Genomic DNA, 16,023 nt, shown 5'->3' on the forward strand with positions numbered 1-16,023 from the left:
AACAGCATAGCTAGACCTAGAGTCAATGCAGCCAACATGGAGGTCAAGCCAGCATTAATTCAACTGGTGAAGAGTAATCAATTTAATGGGTTATCTCACGAAAGCCCATATGAGCACCTTACAACTTTCAATGAGATCTGCAACACGGTCAAGATTAATGGGGTGCCAGACGAAGCTATCAAACTTAGCTTGTTTCCCTTCTCATTGGGGGGCAATGCTAAGCTTTGGTTAAACTCTTTTCCAGAAGAAAGTTTCATAGAGTGGGAAGCAGTGGTCACAAAATTTCTAAACAAGTACTTTCCACAATCTAAGGTGACCAAAGGCAAGCAAGAGATTTCGTCTTTCAAGCAGGGCATGGAGGAGTCACTTGGGCATGCATGGGACAGGTATAAAAGCTTGTTACGCAAAACTCCCACGCATGGTTTTGAAGATCAAGAAGTAGTCTTAACTTTCCTTGGAGGGCTTGGTTCACAAACCAAGATGATGCTGGATGCTTCAGCAGGAGGCAATATTAAATGGAAGACTCTAGAGGAAGCAACTGAAATTATAGAAAACATGGCTACTAGTGACAATGAGCTACACAGTGAGAGAGGAGCTCCTATACAACAAAAAGGAGTGCTTCAATTACAAACACATGATGCCTTGCTAGCTCAGAACAAAATTCTAACTCAACAGCTGGAGACTCTGACTAAAACTTTGGCTCAATTACCTAAAGAGTTGAAATCTGCTGCACAGGTACAAACCCAGTTGTGCGAATTATGTGGAGGTGATCATGTCAATGGTCAGTGTGCTTTTCCAGTGGAAGCCGTGGAGGATGTTAATTTCATGGCTAATCAATTTCCATACCGTCAAGGGAATTATAATCAAGGGTGGAAACCACATCCAAGCATTGGCCAAGGACAAACTGGGCAAGCTAATCAATATAACAAGCAGCAGCAGCAACCAACCTTGTGGCAACAGTTATCTATGCTTAATGAAAGGCAAACAAGGTTGGAAGAAACTCTTAATCAATTCATACAGAAAACAGAATCTTCTCAAAAGAGCACTGAAGCTGCTATAAAGAATTGGGAGATTCAAATGGGTCAGATTACCAAGCGATTGGAAGAAAGACCAGATAGAAATTTTGGGGCTAATACTGAGGTTAACCCCAGAGAAGAGTGCAAAGTGGTAAAGAGTGTTAATGAAGAGATAATTGAGTTAGAAGAAGAAGAAATAGAAGAAAGAAGAGAAGTAGAAAGAAAGAACACTTTTCTTTTTCCAACAAATCAAGAGAAACAAATGGACTTCACAGAGTTATTCAGAATGGTGGATAATGACGCACCTTGGGAACAAATTCTACAGAAAATTGCAGTTTACACAAAATCAGATGAAGGAACGTCTACAAAGAAGAGACGTAGAGATGTTGAGGAAGAAAAGTGTATAACTGTTAAGCAAGAGTCATTCCCTCCTAAAGCACCAGATCCAGGTAGTTTTTCTATCCCTTGTACTATAGGGAAGAAAAAGGTAAAGAAAGCTCTCCTTGATTTAGGTTCAAGTGTTAACTTGATACCTTATTCTTTACTGGAGCAAATTGGCAATGTTAAAGTGAAACCTGTAAAGGTTAATCTAGTAATGGCCGATGGATCTTCAAAGGAGCCATGTGGGATTGCTGAGGACATTATAGTTTGTGTTGGCAAACTTCAGTTTTTAGCAGACTTTGTGGTGATGAAAATGGAGACTGAGAAGATACCTATTATACTTGGAAGACCGTTTATGAAAACGGCCAGGGCCATCATTGATGTACATGAAGGTATAGTAGTGCTTCAGGACAGAGAGGAGAGAGTGGTGGTGGATGTCTTCAAGGATGAAACGCAAGCAAAGGAGGAAGAGGCTAGTTATAAAGCTGCATTTCGAGATGCACCCATGACTAGAAGTCAAGATGAAAATCTTGAGGTTTCAGGTAACCACTGTTTGTTGTTTCAGGTACCCAAGGATGAAGAAGAAACTGGAAAAGGAGAAGAGATTCCTAGGGACTGGAAGAAAAGAAAACCCCAACTTGGCACACCTGTGAGACTCAAGAACAAGTTGTGGGTTGTGAAGGGCTTCAAAGAAAAGGAGATGATAGAGATAGAGTCTCCATATTCTAGAAGAACCAAAACAGTCCAAAGGAAGCAGTTGAGAAGTTGGTGGAAAGACTACATCAACTATACAGAAGATGGAACGTGAACTTTATTGGGTCAAGCTAATGACGTTAAAAGAGCGCTTGCTGGGAGGCAACCCAATGATTGACAAACTTTTAAATTTTGATTTGGTTTAATTTGTGAATATTATTTTGTAAATATTTTGTTGAATTTAGCATCTACTGAAGGATGCTAGGTGGTTAAGTATCTACTGAAGGATACTAGGTTTGTAACACCTACTGATGGGTGTTGGTAAGAAATTTTGCACCTACTGATGGGTGCTAGTAAGTTTGAAACACCTACTGATGGGTGTTGGTGGATTTTGGGTCAGGCTCGTGACGTTAAACAAGCGCTACCTGGGAGGCAACCCAGTTGATTGATTGTTTTTGTTTGTTTATTTTTAGTTAGGATTTGCATAAGCATTTCCAACATTGAATTGCAGGGAACCTATGAGGGACATGTAGGGAAGGCACGTAGGTCAAGAAAAGAAGGAGGGGAGCACTTCACGAAAGTGCCGCTGAGCGGCAATTACCGCTGAGCGGTACTATCGCAGAGGGGCTTAAGTTCCCCTTAGCGGGACCCGAGCCCATTAGGGTATTTTTATACCCCAAGCTGCGTTTTAGGGTTTATTTTCTGGCTTCTCTTTGCACAAACACTTCCACACACATTCTCTTAGGTTTTCCACATCTTTACACTCTTCCATCTTTAGAAAATCTCTCTTTCACTCACTTTTTCACTAGTGTGCCATCAAAGTTTGGGGTTGGAAGAGAGCATTCTAGTTTGGAAGCAGTCTCATATCATCTAGCATCTCCACCCAAGTAAGTAAAATGCATTTGGTTCATTCTAGGTTCTTGAATTTGAATGTGATTGTCAAAGCATGAATATTTAGGGGTTTTGATTTCTATGCATGATTTGATGATATATTTGATGTTTGAACTGATTAAACTGCATGATTATGAACTGGAAATATGAAAATTGCATTTGGGTGGAGTTAGGAAAGCTTCAAAACAAGATTTTCAAAAATCTGCAGAGTCACCGCTGAGCGGCATTTACCGCTGAGCGGCACTCTGCCAGATTTGATTTTTCTGGTTTGTTGTGTGGCGCTGGTGGCGCTGAGGGGAAATTCTGGCCCTCAGCGGTGGTTGTAGCTTCAAAAGGAGTTATGTTCTGTGTTTTACTAATGATTAACATCATGTTCTGTGGTTTTGGTTTGTGTTTTGAATGCAGGAATGGCATCCTCTTCAGGAAAGAGATTGAAAACCATGGCAACTAAGAGGAAAGAAAAGGAACCAGAGCAACCCCACTCTAGTAGGTTCCTCTCTAGGAAACATGAGAAGCACTTTAGGGTGGTTCAGGACAGGAGACTTCTAATGGAGAGAAAGGTTGGAATGATACCTAACTTTGCTCCTCAATTTGGAGAGCAAGTGTTAGGGAATGATTGGGGAAAGCTAGCCACTTATCCAGCACCTGCCAACATAGCTGTGGTCAAGGAATTCTACACCAATGCAAAGAAGATTGGTGATCATCCAGCTGAGAATTATTTGGGTTATGTCAGAGGCCATGCTATCAGGTTTGATCCTGATTCTATCAACAACTTCCTGGATACTGTGTGGGCTGGTGAGCAATGTCAGTTTGCTCTTAGCATGGAGGAAGGTGCTGACTTTGAGGATGTTGAGAGAGTAATGTGTATACCTGGAGGACACTTCCAAAGGAATAGATCTGGCGCAGTGGTTAACATTAGGAGGACAGATTTGACTCCTCTTGCAAAGTATTGGATGGCATTTTCTCATGCCAACATTCAGCCATGTTCACATGTGTCAGATATTACTCTCAGCAGGGCACTATTCATCTACTGTGCTATCAGAAACTTGAATGTTAATATTGGGCAGGTAATAGCTGATGAAATCAGTGTATGTGCTAACACCTCAAACAACAAAGCACCACTAGGACATCCTTCTTTGATCACTCACCTTTGCAAGCTAGCAGGGGTGGACACTTCTGTTCCACCATTTGAGAGGCCAAGAAAAGCTATTGATGAGGCTTATTATAGACAGTACTGTGGAGGTGAGGATGTAGCTCAGCCAGTTCCACCACGCCGTGCTCGTAGAGAGAGAGGGCCAGCATAGAGCCAGACATCTGCTTATACACATGAAGCAGAACCATTCCAGATGAGGGACATGTATATGTCTCTTATAGGTGCTCAGTTGCAGTCCATTCACAGAGGGCAGGTGGCCACTGCTGAGATGATAGTGGGGATGTATGATAATCCTCCAGCCCACAGGTGGACTATGGATGAATTCCATAATGTCGTAGCTTGGCCAGAAGAACCAGTACATGGAGGAGGAGCTGGAGCAGCTGAAGCTTCAGCAAGAGATATGGAAGAAGATGAAGCTGAGGAGGAAGATGCATTTGATGAAGATGAAGATGAGGAGGAAGAGGAAGATACAGAGGACAGCTCAGACTGATGAGGAGCTGAGATAGCATTTACTGATGAATGCTATCAAATGATTATGCTTTTGTGGTTTAAGTTTTCTGAACTTATTTGTTTTTGTTTTTAGATTAGGGTTTGATGTACTCTGTTGGAAACCTGGTTTGTGTGATGGTTTGCTATTAACTGTGATTGTTTGATAAGTAATGCTTGATGATGCTTATTGATTGATTGATGTTGAGATGATGTGCACATTAAAATGCTTATACAGGTGATTCACAAGCTTTGTGAACAAATGCATGATATCATGATTGTGATTGTGAAATTAAGCAGGATGTGTATGTCAAATGTGAATGAGCTTATATGTGAGGTTTTGAGCTCCAGAGTTTTTGATATGATTAAATGCTATTACTTTGAAAGCATGAATGATTTTGCCCAGGTTTTCTATGATTGAATCAATTGCTTGTTTTGCATCATGTGATCAAGGCCATTTGTTGAAACCCTTTTTATTGGCCAAATACATAAAATTAGCCCACTAAAAGAGAACACTTTGTGTTCTATCCTTTGAACCCTTAGCCTTGAACATACACTTGAAACCTTTGATTGAAAATCTTTACCTTGAGTTAAGTAGAAGATCTTGTATGGTATTGTTAAATGTTCAAGTTTGGGGTTGTTGGGAAAACATGAAAAGAAAAGCATTGAGCTAAGAAGCTAAAAAGTAAGAATATGCAAAGAGAAAAGAAAAAGAAGTAAAGCTCAATGCAAATGCAAAGGTAAAAGAAAGTTGGGAATGAATAAGATGATTGTGTTGTTATGATTCTCTTAACTCAAGGATTTTGTGATCCAGAAAAACCAATTTTCTTGTTAGCCCAGCCACATTATAAGCCATTGAAAAGTCCTTGTGATGATGCATGCTTGTGAATGTTTTTGATTGTGGTAAAATGAAAGGCAAAGTTGATTCATGTGACATTGTGATAGTAGAGTGAAGGAGTGAAACACTTTACCTCTTATACACTTGTGTGTTGAGTGAAACACTTTACCTAGTGAGGAAATATTCCATAAGCACATGAACATCCATGCTTAATTGATTGATCATTCATGAAAAATAGCATTTGTTGGAATTTAAATGACTTTGTGAACACTAAAGCATGTGCACATCTTGAATGAACTCTTGGTCATAAGTTTGAGTGAAGTTGTTACTTATCTTGAGAAAAGGATTTTGAATGAGTGAATCATCATATGAATTGGTTGGAGATGGAGTTACATTTTGTTTGCTTGAGGACAAGCAAAGTTCTAAGTTTGGGGTTGTGATAACAGTTGAAAAATTGTTATTTTCATGCTTAAAATTGATATTAAAAGCAACCTTTAGACTTAGAAACTAGCTTGAAATCAATGCTTTTATCTATATTTTCAGAAATAAGAGAGCTGGACAGGTTTATGCTTGATTTGAGTGTTTTTGTGCAGGTTTTGAGGTGAATTTAGTGAAAGAAGTGAAGAAGGAGAGAAGTGGAATCATAAAAGGAAGCAAAGAGTGCAAAAAGAGAAGTCGAAGGCACCGCTCAGCGGCATTTTACCGCTGAGCGGCACTCAGGAGGTCACGGGAGGTCCGCTGAGGGGCAAACTGGCCGCTGAGGGGAAGAAAAGTGAAGCGAGGTCACCGCTGACCGGTATTTACCGCTGAGCGGCACTTTTTGGGCTTGGGCTTTTGTAATCTTTTGTAACTCTAGAATAGTATATAAGGACTTGCACGTCCTAGGGTTAGACATCTTTGGCAGAAACGAGGCAAACACTCTCTCTTCCACCCCTTTGAAGGAGGATCTTGGATGCTCAGGCTACCTCTTCACCTTTTTAGGGTTTATTCTTTCATTGTTCATCTAGGTTCACCATGAATATGGTGAACTAAACCTTGTATGTTTGTTGGGGAATCAATGTAATCTCTTGAAGCTCTCATATATGGAATTTATGCTTGCATCTTAATCTAAGACTTATGCTTTCTTTCATCATTAGTTAGGGTTTTTCCTCTTTGCTTAATGCTTGCATTGTTTAACTCATTCTATTGCATGATTATTGGTTTTGTCGATACGGACACGTACGGGGAAGTCTAGATCCGGGGAATTTCTCCCAATATTATACTGACAATATTATATTGGTTGTCGTTAAGCTCCTGCACTCATGAACTAATCATTAGGAATGCTAGGAATTGTATGAACTATTTGATTAGGGAGAAGCCATCTAGAATGGTACTTTAGAGAGTGGCATTAACAATGATGATTTGAATGTTGAATTCCTAAAATGTATGAGAGTGGATGAGATGAAATTGACCCCCAACAACATATTCATTCATATAATCCATTGAAAGTGTTTATATTTTGTCTTTGCCATTGATCAATTCATGCATACATGTTTAGTTTTCGTTTTGCATAGTATAATCTAATTATTTCGTTTGTAAGTCTTAGCTAATCAACAAACCACACAACTAAACTAGGCCGTGAGTCCTTTGGGAAGAACGATACTTGGTCTTACCAAGTTTATTACTTGAATGATTCGGTCATACTTGCCGATTGTGAAACAAGTTTGTGACATCATATTTTGGTGCTTACAAATTTGTCCATCAGAGCTAAAGGGTTAACCCGACCTAATCCAATCAGAACCTATTTTATGGGGTTTTGGGGGTTACGAGCTTTTAGAAAAGCCTCATAAGATATCGGTAAAAAAAAAATGGACCTAACTATAGTAAAATCAGGATTGATCTTGAGGCTAAAAAACAAATTAACAGCTCTACCCACCCTACTAAATATTCATGAGAATAAATATGTGACTCTTAATTATATCCTAAAGGAGGATTAGTTAAATCTTGCAGCAGTTTGGAATTACATAAAACTTGAAACCTATTTAGGTTTCAACACTTAGGTTAGAAAGTTGAATACTAGAAGCAATATGCACATGCCATGGAGCATCACTAGTACAGTTAAGGGAAACGACATCGGTTATTTTAGCTCATAAACAGTGGTTCCTAAACCGAGGCATATACAGACGAGACAAAAAGTCTACCCCTTTTTGCCTCGGTTGTGGACAGAGGTAGTATTGTGGAGTCTACTGCCTCGGTTTGGACCTCAACTGAGGCAATAGAGTGTTCTTTTCTTTTGCGCCAGCCTTTCCCCGCCAGCCTTTCCCCGCCGCATCTTCCCTCTCCGACCACTCCATTCTAATTCATTTCCCCTTCCTCCGCCAGCCAATAGAGTGTTTTCAGAAGTTTTACCACTTCAGCAGAGTCAGTAGGTGTATCAATTTTTGAAAAACTTTCCTTTACAACTAAGGAAGCTCTTCCCAAATTGTCCGCAAGATCTAGTAAAGTGTTTGCAAAGTTCTACATCATATTTAAACCACTCAGCACTCAGTTGAAGAGGAAATTATTTGGGACAAAAGGTTTCAGACATAAACCTGTACAACAAACTTTTTCGAAACTCAACCCAAATCATCCATAACAATCCCAAAATCCCCATCCCCATCCCTAACTCAGCCCAACTCGGTTGCCGTTAGAAGAACCTCTTCATGGCAGCCTCAATCGCCTGCATCGCCTGCAACAGGAGAACCTTCTCGAACGCGCTCTTCGAGACATACAACTTGGTCCAAGGAAGCGACCCTGCATCAACCCAACATAAAGCACACAGGTTTTGAGCAAAGGTGGGAACTTTACGAAGCGGGCATTGAGGAAAAGGAAGAGGGTATAACGGGAAATGAAAAGAGTGATCGAAAACCTAAGGATGCGTTTGATTTGTGGAGCAGAGAAGGAAGCCAAGTCCATCCCCCACTTGATAGCGCGCTTAGCTTCTCAATTCAGCTCGTTCCAGCTCATCTTGGCCTCGATATCCGCCTCAGAGGTGGATGATAGTGGAGAGTTGGGTGTTCGAAGTTTCGGACGAGACGAAGCGAGCGTGGAAAACGAGAAGCGGTGAGAGATTGGCGGTTTTTAGATGTACTGGGGTGAGGTGGTGGAGGAGAAAGAAGGTGGTTGTGGTGGTGGTGGTGGTGGAGGAGGAGGGGAAGGGTGACACAAGTGCGGTGGTGGTGGAACCATGGGCAACAAGGACGCAGGCGAGACCATTGGCAGCACAGGGGGCAGCGCGGTGAGCCAAGGAGTGGCAGTCGTGGACGCAAATGAAGAATGGGAGAGCACGAGGAAGAAGAAGCTACACAGAGGAATGAGAGAGCACGAGAGGAAGAAGCTGTTGGGCGGAAATGAAACGTGTGTAGGATTTTCAGAAGATGAATGGAGCTACTACCTCGGTTACTAACGAAACCCGAGGTAATACAATCATATGGCACCGGTTAAAAGCAGAACCCGAGGTATAAAGTGCCACTCAACGACCTTAGTTCCTTGAGCGCAGGTGTATAGGCATCGGTTGCCTAGCAAGTCGAGGCAATAACGCTTTTCAAAAAGTTGTCAGACAGAAAAGTCTAATTTGTAGTGCTGTGTGCAGAGTTATAGGTTTCGGGTCTTCTACTAACCGAGGCAATATCACTATTCCGTCTCGGGACAAGGTGTAACCGAGGTATATAGTTTTATACGCTTCGGATTTTGCGTAATCGAAGCGTATATCACGCGTCAAAAGCCACTTTTTTTACTAGTGCATTCTCTTAGAAGAGAAACTCTCAAGGTTCAATTATATATTCTAAACATTCCATGCCAAAAGGGAAAGGTGCGGAACCCTAATAATCATCCAATTATTAACAACTTTTCAATATGGACAAAACTTTACAAATCCTATATATGGACAAAATTGAAAATATTCTTTATAAACAAGAAAAAAATTAGTAGTTGACTTTTGCTTTTTATTTGATTATATCGAATTTCTTACACATTTTTTTTCAATTATTAAATTATAGTAGCTTCATACCTCAAATTCCAATTATTGAAGAAAATACGAGTGTGACATGATATATATTACATAAAGATATTCTTTTTGGTGTCCATTTTTTTTTCACTTTCATCCTTCAAATTTCTGTTTTATTAAATTTAACTGATTTTTTAAATTTAACTATTTTTCTAAATTAAATAAATAACTTATCTACAAAATAAATAAAAACTATCAATAATTAAATTTTAAAAATTATTTATATTTATTTTTATAATTATAATTTCATTAGTTTTTGTTATCCAAAAAAGTGAATGTATAAAGGAGATTTTACGTCTTTTTACATTTATTTTTCGTGTTCATATTTATTTTTCAATTTTATTTTTAAATGTTTTTTAAATTAAAATAATTATTTTATTATTTTTGTATAAATGAGTTCATATTTATTTTTCAATTTTACTTTTGAATTTCTTTTTAAATTAAAATAATATTTTTATCATTTTATGTATTTTTTCTTTAAATTTAACTAATTTTTTAAATTTGACGGCTTTTTAAATTTAACTAGTTTTTTAATTATAAAGTACCTACAAAATAAATAAAACCTATTTATAATAAAGTTATAATTTGTGTTTACTTTTATAATTATAACAATATAGAATAATAATAATTTTGTTACTTTTATTAACACCTCACTAATATAATGATAAAATAAAGAAATTATCAGTTAGTTTTTCTTTTCTTTTCTTGGATTTTCTTCTTCCTAGTTGGTTTTTTCATATATCTATTGCACATGTATATAAGTAAAAGGTGCTAAGCCATGGTCATGTGGTTAAAGAAACTGCCTTTCCATTTTACCACTGCAGTTTAATAAAACTACAATGTTAGATAGTGTGTGTGTATTACAATATTTATTTTTGTTAATTATACTTATTTTTTTAATGTATAAATTTAGATTAAAAAGAGTTGAAAATATTAAAATTCATTAATACTTTATCATTCAATGACCAGCGTAAACTGAGTTTAAATAGATTACAAACATCTATATATTTTCACAAATAATTAGCAAATAATTATTGGGTACCAAAATATGATTTGACTGTTATATAAAATGGTTTGCTGTAACACGTAAATTATTAAACTAATTTGTTTTGTTAAAATAAAATAAAGAAAAAAAGTTAGATAAAAAAGATGAATAAATATTCCATGGATGCAATGCAATTGATAAATCACCATCATGTCATGGCATTGGCATCTCCATTAATATTGGCCCATGCGGATGTCACCATCTAGCATGCTACCCATTCTGAATCCAACGGCCACAATCGCATCCGCACCACGTGAACCATTCTCCTTTACCTTCATGCCCTTGTCTTCATTATGTAACCGTTCTGCTTTCGCTGTCACAACCACCTTCCACTCAAGCCAAAACCAAACTATTACTAACTATTCCTTCATCTCAAGTGATAAAATTGTGTTCAATTTTTTTAAGTAAAATTTTAATTTTTCAGAGTCTTTAGTTTATAAAACGCAAGCAAACTGAACTTTTATGAAAATGATTAATCAAGTTTTTTTATTAAAAGCTTAATTATGGAGAAATTAAACTACAGAGCATGTGGCTTTGTGTGAAGGTAATGCAAACCCTGCATGAGCACTGAAAACCAAACATGGATAGAAAAATTGGCCATTTTTGCTCTATTTTTTGTTAATCAGAAGTTGAGACATATGCCTGATTGAATCCAACTTTTGCCTAACTTTTTCTTATATTCTCATATATATAAGTATTGAAGTGTTTCATTAGTTTCTGTCCATTACAATACATAAGTATAGATGACCTTGTTTTGCAAGTTCTTGGTATCTCACTGGAATTGCTCCTTTTATATAAGTAAGTTTACTTTGAAACCCCAATTTAAATATGTAAAAATATTTTTTAATTTGTATTTAAAAATATAAATTAAAATTTTAACTATTCACTTATTCATTTTTAAATTCACTATCTTTCTCAAATCATATTTTCTAAATTCTTTTGAGATTTTCTTTAGTATTTTTAAAGTTATTTAAATATATCTTATTAATACATTTGAAACATTTTGAGCCGATTATAATTTGATTTGGAATACATTTTTTCCTTTATTTTAAATATTTTTTATCTTTTTCCCTTTGGTTTAATAGGCTGAGAAGTTGGTATATCACTTTATACAATTTTTGTTTAGTATTTTGGGTTTATTAGACGGAGTTTTCTTAGGTTTGTGAAGATTTTATGCAATCTCACTTTTGTTCTTCTATATTTGAGTTCCTATTACTTAGTAAAGAACCAAGTAATAGGTAAGGAAAGTTGAACCTGGATACTATAATTGTTTTAAATCAATCCTTGTGATTAATAATTTGTTGATGGCACTTGAATGATTGAATTTTGAGATTGGATTGAATTCACCCACATCATAGTGTCAAAAGTTATACTTTAGCATGTAAGGATTTATCAGCCACACAATATCCACATATCACATCCATTATCACCCAAATCTCCCTGACCAATGAAGCAGTTCAAAGCACATTGTTCTCAAGCATTCTTTAGACCAGACTATACAACCAATAACACCTCATTATCCTGTCCATTATAATTCTTCTAGAGTACTAATATAATCAGACACACATGGCACCAAATAAGACTTACCGGGACAATAGTTAACCAGAATAAAGTGAAATAGCGAGAGGATATAATCATTAAACTTCATTAAAACAATTATAAGCAACTTATCATTCATTCGTTCACCTTGACAACATACAAAATTTTCAACTATGATATTCATCGAAGGTTTAGCAATTCATACACCCATTTAACCAAACAATTTAAATTCAAACATAGTTAGCTTTCCATACCTATTTCGTCCTCTCCTTGCTGTAAATTCCCGCTTCGACCTTCACGTTTTTCGCCCTCCAACTCTTGCGTTCACTCTCGGACCTGTTATTGTAAACTAAAACTATTCTAACTGTCTTTAACAGTTAGTTCGAGTACTAATACACTATTGCATATACCTTGTATTCATTCATTGTTAATGAAAATCATCTTTCTCTGCTGCTATTCATTACTCCCTGTATTAACATTCCTTTCACTGCATAACTCCCATATACTGTTGTACCTTTGTTTACACGCTTCGCTACAACAGTGGTATCAGGAGCAAGGTTCCGAAACTGGTGGTTAAGCTCAAGACGATCAAGAAGAGATCGCTGGTGTGATTCATAGATGGCTGGTGTGATTCATAGCAATCTATCTATGTTTGACGGCAAGGGGTTTGATGATTGGTGCATAAAGATGGACGCGATTCTTGGCTTCCAAGAAGTGGACGAGATAGTCAAGAAAGGCTTTAAAGAACCATTGAAGGGAGATTCAGAAGAAGCAAAGAGACAACACAAGGAGAATAAAAGGTTGGACTGCAAGGCTCGAATGTTGTTGCACTAGTGTGTGTCGGCTGCTAACTTCCAGAAAGTCTCGAAAGCTGTTACGGCGAAGAAGGTTTGGGATATCCTGCAAGAAGACTATGGCAATTCTGGAAAAGTCAAGAAGATCAAATTGCAATCTCTTCAGAGACAGTATGAACTCCTAGGCGTGGGAGAGCAAGAATCAGTCATTGAGTACATCAGAAGGATCCAAGTAGTGGTGAACGCCATGAGAGCGTGTGACAAGGTCATGAAAGATAAGAAAATTGTGGAGAAAATACTCAGAACGTTAACCCCAAAGTATGACCATATAGTCGTGGCCATAGAAGAATGTAAAGATCTTGAGAATATGAGAGTCGAAGAACTGTAGAACTCTCTGGAAGCACATGAACAGAGACTAATCGAAAGAAGAAATGCTGAAAAAGAGGTTAGTCAAAGTTCGAATCAAGCCCTAGATACCAGAAGTAATTACAAACCCAGAGGACGAGGAGCTGGAAGAGGTAGAGGCCGATCACGGGGAGGTCGAACCGGAGGCAGAAATGCAAATGTCTATGATCAAAGTGTTGAAGAAGATGGTAACGAGCACAGAGATGGAAACAAGGGAGGTGGAAGACAGTCAAGAGGCGGAGGCAGAAAGAGTTTTAACAAGAAAAACGTTAAGTGTTACACATGCAACAAGTTTGGGCATTACTGTGCAGAGTGCTGGCACAACGAAGTGGCAAAGAAAAACAAGAATGATGAGGCAGCAAATCTTGTTCAAGACTCATGTGATTAAGAGTCCGATCATGTATTGTTGATGAACATTACCGAGCGGGTGTTATCTACAAATGCAACAGATGATGAGACAAAACAGGTGTTGTTTTCAAGTGCAGCGGATGAAGAAACCGGACGGTTGTTGAACCGAATGGATGTGGATGAAGAAACCGGACGGTTGTTGAATCGAACGGATGTTGATGAAGAAAATGGACGGTTGTTGAACCGAACAGATGTTGATGAAGAAACCGGACGGTTTTTGAACTGAACGGGTGTTGATGAAGAAACCGAACGGTTGTTGAACCGAACTGGTGTTAATAAAGAAACTGGACGAGCGTTGCATAGGTGTCAAGAAGTGGACCATGTGTTGATGTCTGTCGATGCGAGCCATGGAGAAGACGATAATTGCTGGTATTTAGATACAGGATGCTTCAACCATATGACAGGCAAGAGGGAATGTTTGATAGACTTGGATACAAGCGTTAGAAGCAGCGTGAGATTTGCCGACAATAGTGTGATCATGGCTGAAGGGGCTGGAAAAATCCTGATCACACGCAAGGATGGTTGATCTGCTTACATGAACAACGTGTTGTATGTTCCAAATATGAAGAGCAATTTACTGAGTTTGGGACAACTTCTGGAGAAAGGATACACGATGACTATGCATCACAAGCATATAGAGGTGTTTGATGGAAGAAAACGACTCGTGCTCAAAGCACCGCTGGCCAGTAACAGAACTTTCAAGGTGAACCTCAAGGCCACAACTGTTCAGTGTTTCTCTACTGTTAATACCGAGGAAGAAGTATGGTTATGGCACTAATAGGCATTTAAACTTCAGAAGCTTGAGTCAATTGAAAGATAAAGAGTTGGTGAAAGGTGTTCCTGAGATTCTTCCACCGAAGAAGGACTGTGAAGGTTGTGTCGTTGGAAAGTAGACCAGGAGAGAATTCAAGAAGACTGCATACAAGAGGGCGAAACAATCCCTTGAAGTGATTTATTTTGATGTGTGCGGACCCTTCGAACAAGAATCACTCGGACGTAACAAATATTTTCTTATCTTTGTGGATGAATGGACCAAAAGGATCTAGATTTATTTGATTAAGGAAAAGAAGGATGTCTACTCATGTTTTGTTAAATTCTGTGTCATGGTGGAGAGACAATCTGGGCTGCATGTCAAGATACTCAAAACTGACGGTGGAGGAGAGTTCAACTCTCACGAAATGAATAGGTTTTGCAGTGATAATGGTATAGTGCGAGAGGTAGTAGCCCCATATACTCCCCAACATAATGGACTGGCTGAAAGGAGGAATAGGATGTTGCTTGACATGACTAGATGCATGATAAAAGGCAAGAAGTTGCCACACTACCTATGGGGGGAAGTTGTTTCCACAGCAGCGTATCTACTGAATAGAAGTCCAACAAGAGCCCTAGAGAACTGCACACCAAAATAGGCCTGGTCAGGTATTAAACCATCTGTAAATCATCTCAGAATCTTTGGCTCAATGTGTTACAGGCACATTCTAGACGTAAGAAGGAAGAAATTGGATGATAAAAGTGAAACTTTTATCTTCATCAGTTATCACCCCATAGGCGCTTATAGGCTGTACAACCCTCAAAAGAAACAAGTTGTGATCAGTAGAGATGTGATTGTGGACGAAGGAGCCACGTTCGAATGGAGAAAGGCTGAGACAGATAAGAAACTTGAAACTGAGACGAGTAAGAAATCTGCAATAGCTCCTAGCTAGCTAAACGATAGCATTCCTAGTGTTGAAAAAACTAAGATACGTGATGAGGTCAATAGCAGAAGATCACAGAGGATGAGATTTCCTTCCTCAAGGTTAGCTGATTATGAAGTATTTGTTGATAGTGACGTTGCATATTTTGGTGAACAACCACACCTCGCTTTCCTAGCCGATGCAAAATCTATTACATGGAAACAAGCGCTTGATGTAAAGGAGTGGAGAGAAGCTATGATTGAAGAGCTAAAGGCTATTGAAAAGAACATAACTTGGGAAATGGTAGAGCTACCTCAGCACAAACAAGCAATTGAGGTAAAGTGGGTTTTCAAGACCAAGTATAAGCCAAATGGTGAAATAGCAAATTTCAAAGCGAGACTCGTAGCGAAGGGATTTTTGCAGAAGCCAGGAGTGGATTTCACAGACATTTTTGCACCAATCTCAAGGCTTGAGACTGTGAGGTTGGTGGTAGTAGTAGCTTGTCTTAAGAACTGGGAAATCTGTCAGCTGGATGTAAAATTAGCTTTCTTAAACGGTCCACTGAAAAGGAGGAGGTTTATGTAAGACAACCACCTAGATTTGAGAAGAGAGGTGAAGAACATAAGGTCTATAGGCTGAACAAAGCCTTGTATGGACTGAGGCAAGCGCCACAAGCC

Source organism: Vigna angularis, chromosome 4 (assembly GCF_016808095.1).
Source record: "Vigna angularis cultivar LongXiaoDou No.4 chromosome 4, ASM1680809v1, whole genome shotgun sequence".
NCBI classification, from domain to species: Eukaryota; Viridiplantae; Streptophyta; class Magnoliopsida; order Fabales; family Fabaceae; genus Vigna; species Vigna angularis.